Here is a 6,000-nt window from a genome sequence, read left to right on the forward strand (position 1 = left end):
ACGTGCCTGTAGGTCAGATAGATATACATCTAAACATGTTGTCTCTGTCGCATATGGAGTTACTTAAAGGGAACACCACAGATACAGACTCCCAAATGTCCTTTTGCAATGGCCACAAGCTCCTGCTATTATAGTTGCACATTGGTGTCTTCTGTGTAGTTGTCACAAATGTTATGTTGTGCTCAGCACACATCTATAAGTGCATGCTAACGTGATGCTCACTGCTGTTTACTGCCAGGTGATGTCTATGACACTCATACTGCAGCATATGTCACAAGGCCACATCTCGTCTGTCAATGACAAGGGTCATTGTTTTAAACACATGAGAAACCACATGTTGTAAAAATGCATAACAGCTGCACTGATCACTGAGGCCACTTAGAAGCCATTGCACCACACTAGAGACATCACAGGGTTTCCCACTGGCTCAGGGTTGGAATTCATGCAGTCACTCACAACCAAAGTCACACTTCGCAGAATGCTCACCCCCAACTTGCTGCTGATGGGCCCTCAAGCGTCCATCCAGCTCTGGCTGTGTCACTGCCAAGATGCAGGCCATTAGTGGTGTCATGCTCCTGCACGCCAACCTGCCACTCCAAGGGAGCACCCCCAGTGTCATCTCTGCCACGTTTTTGCTCAGCCAGCAGATGTCATCCCACCTCTTGTAACAGTGTGTATGCCGTCAGTTGGAGACACCGAGAGCCCGCACTTTGCGTGCAATGGCTCTCCATATTGCTGTACGCTGGTGGACCTTAACTGCAGGCATGGGAGACAAGAAGAGGAAGTTTCAGTGACACTGTGTTATGTACCACTGTGTGTCAGTACAGGGGCATGAAAAAACATAGCACACCACTACATAAATGTTGAGCAGAGGCCATACAGCATGACACGTATTGCACTTGCATCAAATAATCTCATAGAAATGTATACATGTATGATGATGGACACAGTACCTGGCCATCTCATACACATGCAGTGTGCCAGCACAGAAACCAATGTGAAGGAGATCCTCATCTGTGATGCAGTATGTGAGTGAGCAATACAGACAATACATTTGAAATGATGTGTTGGGGCAGACTCACTGTGTAAAACACTACACACCCCTCAATGTCCTTGGCCAGTGAATGGCTACCTGTGTCATGGAGGTCAGATTTAGGGCCATAATCTTACATTCTCACACTCTTCTCACAAGGTGTAGTCCTGTCTTGTGCAATCCTCAGGCCTAAGATAGCTCATTGAGAAATAGGGTGGCGGTCAACACATATGTTTCACTCTGTCCATTTACTGATGGGTCCTTTTAAAATTGGGCAGTTTCTGTGCAGGCCAGTCGGACTCACGCTGAGGTTAAACGTGGGCCATCAGAAAATTCACATGCATGTACAATATGAGAGGGGAAACAGTGCCTACACATGTGAGAAAGAGCACATAATGAAAACAATGGAAGGATGACATCTCCAAGTTACATTTATCTGATGTGTCATAGGTGAATTACCACCAAGAGTGTTACACTCAGGCATTTTACTCTTGTGCATAATGCACACATATCCATCGGGGCAATATGAAAACTGTACACACATTCTTCAGTACCCTCTGGACAAAATACATGTGTAAAGTCACAAATGAGCATGCGAAGACCTCTTGGACTATGACATCACATAGCACAGGCAATGGTTGTTCAGACTTCGACTGTCAAACCAGCAGTGTAACCGTATGGCTGCAAAAACACTGCATGTCCCTCCCATCCTTCAATGCAGCCATGGATCTGTGGAAATAAGGCTACACACCCCATTGACATGAAGTCAGCATGCTAGGCAGTGTATCACACATTTACCTTACCCAGTCTCAGACCAACATTTGTATTTTTATTGCTGAAGAAGGGCTGTAAAATGTCCATGTTGCCATCCTCCCCCAATACTCTAGTGCAATTCTTACTATGCCATGTATGGAGCATGGTATATGAAAAATGAGGATGCATGCTCATTAACTTGCACTCACAGGCACATATTACAGCAGAGCAACATCATGTGAGCACTCTCAAACTTTAACTCTGAAACACTTACCATACATTTGGCTCCCCATATAGCCTCCCACACTGTGAAAGGACATCATCCACCAGGACCTCCGGCTCCTCTGTGGTAAAGGGACGGGCCCTGATGTTCTCAGTTCTCGCCATCACTGGGGCCAGGAGACAGGAACAGCAACAGCTGGTGGTGAAGGATGGCAGGCAGCAGTGTCTGAATGCAATTGAAATGTGTGGCTATCTCACAGACATATATAGGCCCCTGGGGTTGTTTCAGAGGTACTCAGCTGCTGCAATTGGTGTTCCTGGTTAGCATTTTTCAATTGTAACCAATCACCGGGACCGCGGTGACGGTGCATGCCTACCGCAAGTTTCTAATTTGTAATTCACTACCGTGCTTGCGGTTCCCATTGGCTGCAATAGCATTGGCACAGGCAGTACCACACCGCGGGGGCCAGGCGGTCGCTACCACAATCCTGCATCTTTCAATTTTAACCAATGACTAGGCCTGTGGTAGTGGAGCATGCCTACCGTGAGTTTCAAATGTGTAATTCACTACCGTGTTCGCGCTTCCCATTGGCTGCAATGGCATGGTCATTGGCGGTGGCACACCGTGGGTGCCAGGTGGTGGCACACCGTGGGTGCCAGGCGGTAGCTACCGCAATTTGGCATCTTTCAATTGTAACCAATGACCGAACCCGCAGTAGCGGAGCACGCCTACCATGAGTTTCAAATATGTCATTCACTACCGTGGTTGCGGTTCCCATTGGCTGCAGTGGCATGGGCATTGGCACACTGTGGGTACCAGGCGGTCGCTACCGCGATTTGGCATCTTTCAATTCTAACCAATAACAGGGTCCGCGGTAGCATAGCACGCCTACCGCGGGTTTCAAATGTGTAATTCACTACCGCGATCGCGGTTCCCATTGGCTGCAATAGCATAGGCATTGGTGGTGGCACACCACGGGGGCCAGGCGGTCGCTACCGCAATCCTGCATGTTACCAAATGACCAGGCCCACGCTAGAGGAGCACGCATACCGCACCTATGGACACATTATGCTCTAGCAATGGCAATAGCCAATTTTCGCACTGGAAACAGAAGAGCGCACTCCTGTGGGGTAATCTGTGTAATTGAAAGTAATTTGAGGGTAAACAGGTAGGTGGTGCAATGGGATTGGTCCTCCTGAGAATGAGGAATGTGTAAGCAATCGAAAGAAGCACTCTCCTTGGGACAAGAAGAGCATCTCCCCAATGCACTCAATGTTCAGTTCATTATTCCAATGGTAAACAACAATTTTCTTTTAAAACTTTAGGTGTAGTCTATTGTTTATTTTATCCTTTGTTTTCAGGTTAATCTTTGGATATTCATTGATTCAGATATTATTACATCATAATAACTGTGGTGTTAAACAAAACCATTCTTTATGCTCAATGCATTTCGGGCACAGATGCCCTTCTTCCGGGGCTATACATATGACCGGGCTGTCAGCCTGGTCCTGCATTCATTTAAGATGAGAAGGACGAGCCCGACAGCCGGTCAGCCAGGTCCACAGTTAAAGTAGCAGGAAAAGTCAAGTTACCTTGATGGGATATGTTCAAGTCAAGTTGACAGTGAATGGACTCTACATTATGAAGAATAAACATTGCTAGCTTCGTTACATTGATGTTATAATAGTGAGGGAAAAGTCAGAAAAGTACTTGCTGCTGAATGTTCATTCACAACTTTAAACAGAGTTTTCTGGCAGTGTTGGAAATTCGTAATCCTTTCTGTAAAGAAGGTGGCACGGGCAGATCTGCAGAGAGTTTGGTATTTTTTCAATGTTGCCAAGTAAACTAACTTTGCCTCAGGCACATAGTGCTTCCTCCATTGCCTCTCTAAAACTTGGCAGCGTTTTTTTTCTTGTTTCTGTGAGTTGGTGTACCATGGGGCAGGGGGATGCATTCTGTCTTGAGGTTTGACTAACAATGGAACAGAACAATGGAACAGAACAGATTAAGCCAAAAGACAAAGTTAACCAAGATCAACCTGGAGTATTAACCAGTTTGGAATGAACCTATAGATCCCCCTAAATTTCAAATTGAACCTTGAACAAATGTCTGTGCACCATGATGTTCTAAATGTGGCATCATTTGTTGGTGCTATTGTGCTCCACCATAACCCAATAACATTAGATCCAATCAAACATGATGTCCCTTCCACCCACAACAGGTACGATGGCTACACCCCAGGTGTGAATCATAAATCTGAACAATGAAAATAGCAACATATAACAAAATAGGCCTCGATTTAGAAGAGGAGTGTCCAATACAAGTCCAGGAAGGCTACATCCATGCCTGATCTTGGAATATTTTCATAACATATATTTGCATACACTTAAACTCAATGGAACTAAACTAAATATTGATACATTTTCCCATATTGCAGAGCTAAAATAAAAGTTGTCCAGATATGGAAGTTTTTTGCTACGTGAGTTTGTCATATGGTTCCTACTAATTAAGTAGGACTGTGTATCTGGACAACATAAAACTCAGAATATGTGGACTGAGTGCATCCATACCCTTAGAGTATGTTGTCCTTATTACTGGCTAGCTCACAGTGCCCCAACCGGACCCCTAACCATGACAGGGTACCAGATGGTATCTGCAACCACGGGATATAACCACTCTAATTCCCCAAGGAAATCGTGGAAACAGATCTACTCTTTCATTGTTACTTGACCATGCCCAGAGGGGGACACAAGAAATGAATGAATTGGCTTTTCAAACATATATTAAAGCAATTGTATTCTTGTGTAAAAAAAATATGAGCTGCCTGTGGGAGGGACGGGCGGAAACAGAAGCTAGGAGGCCGTATCTGTGTAATTTTGGGGCGTTTTATTTTCAAAGGTTGACTTAAGATATACCAGGGTGTTTTCAAAATAACAACGAAAGTCACATAAATGGGAGTTCTTTCCCAAAATATGTCTCAAAGAAAGTAGTAGTTCCTTCACTTATTCCTCTTCTCCGTTTCTTCTGGGTGTTCCTGTATTCCGGAGCGGGTCCCGGGAGGCTTGCAGAGGGAGTAAAGAAACAAAGGTAAAAAGAACTAAGTATGATTTTGATGGCTTGGCAAAATAACCTTTCACCACACCCAAGTGGGAGAATTGTGCAAGATCAAAGAAGAAGGAAACAACAGCAACAACAAAAAATATATATAATACTTATGGGGAGTTTAATCTTGTGTACCCAGTTTTCAGACTCTTGGAACAACCTATTTAGGGGATTTCTTAGCTTCTTTCCCATGCACTTTTACGGAGGGGATGGATGGAGGATGATGATGTGAGGTAGCGAGAAGACGAGATCACAAAAGAACCATGAAGCCCATAGCAGAGAGGTAGGAATGGCTATGTCTCTGGACCCACCACCCAAACTTCACCCTTTTCAGTGTTACGTACCGCCTCAGGCCGCAAGTCTCCAGAGTTGCGGCAGCTCTTGGGTGTCCTCTGGTGACCAGCACTCCTCGTTCCACACATCCGTGGCTTCCCCAGCTTCAGTGTCTTCCTTGATGGAGTCCTCCCTTGCGGTGTCTTCCTCGATGGCGTCTCTCCCCATCGTTTCTTCTCAGTGGTTGCTTTCCCGATGACTTCCTTTTCGACGGTGTCCCATGTCTGTTTCCTGTTCTCCTTTTCTCCCCCTCCTATGGTAGCTGATTGGGCCTTTTGCTGCACACCCCAGCTCCTTGATTGGTCCGTTTGTCGTGATTATGCAGATCCACTCTGTGTAGGCGAAGCAAAGTCCAGTCTCAATGTTTGTTTTCTTTTCCAGCCCCTGCTTTCTTCAGCAGGACCTGGGAAGAATGGAGACCACGGTGGTGAAGCAGGAGGTAGGTCGGGGTTTGGAAGGGGGGATTGGGGCAATTATTAGCAAAGCAAAACAAAACAAAGCATTGTTGTTATCATTACATAAATGGTGAAAAAGATAAACAGTGCAACCATTATGA

The sequence above is a fragment of the Triturus cristatus genome, chromosome 6 (genome assembly GCF_964204655.1).
Source record: "Triturus cristatus chromosome 6, aTriCri1.1, whole genome shotgun sequence".
In the NCBI taxonomy this organism is placed as follows: Eukaryota; Metazoa; Chordata; class Amphibia; order Caudata; family Salamandridae; genus Triturus; species Triturus cristatus.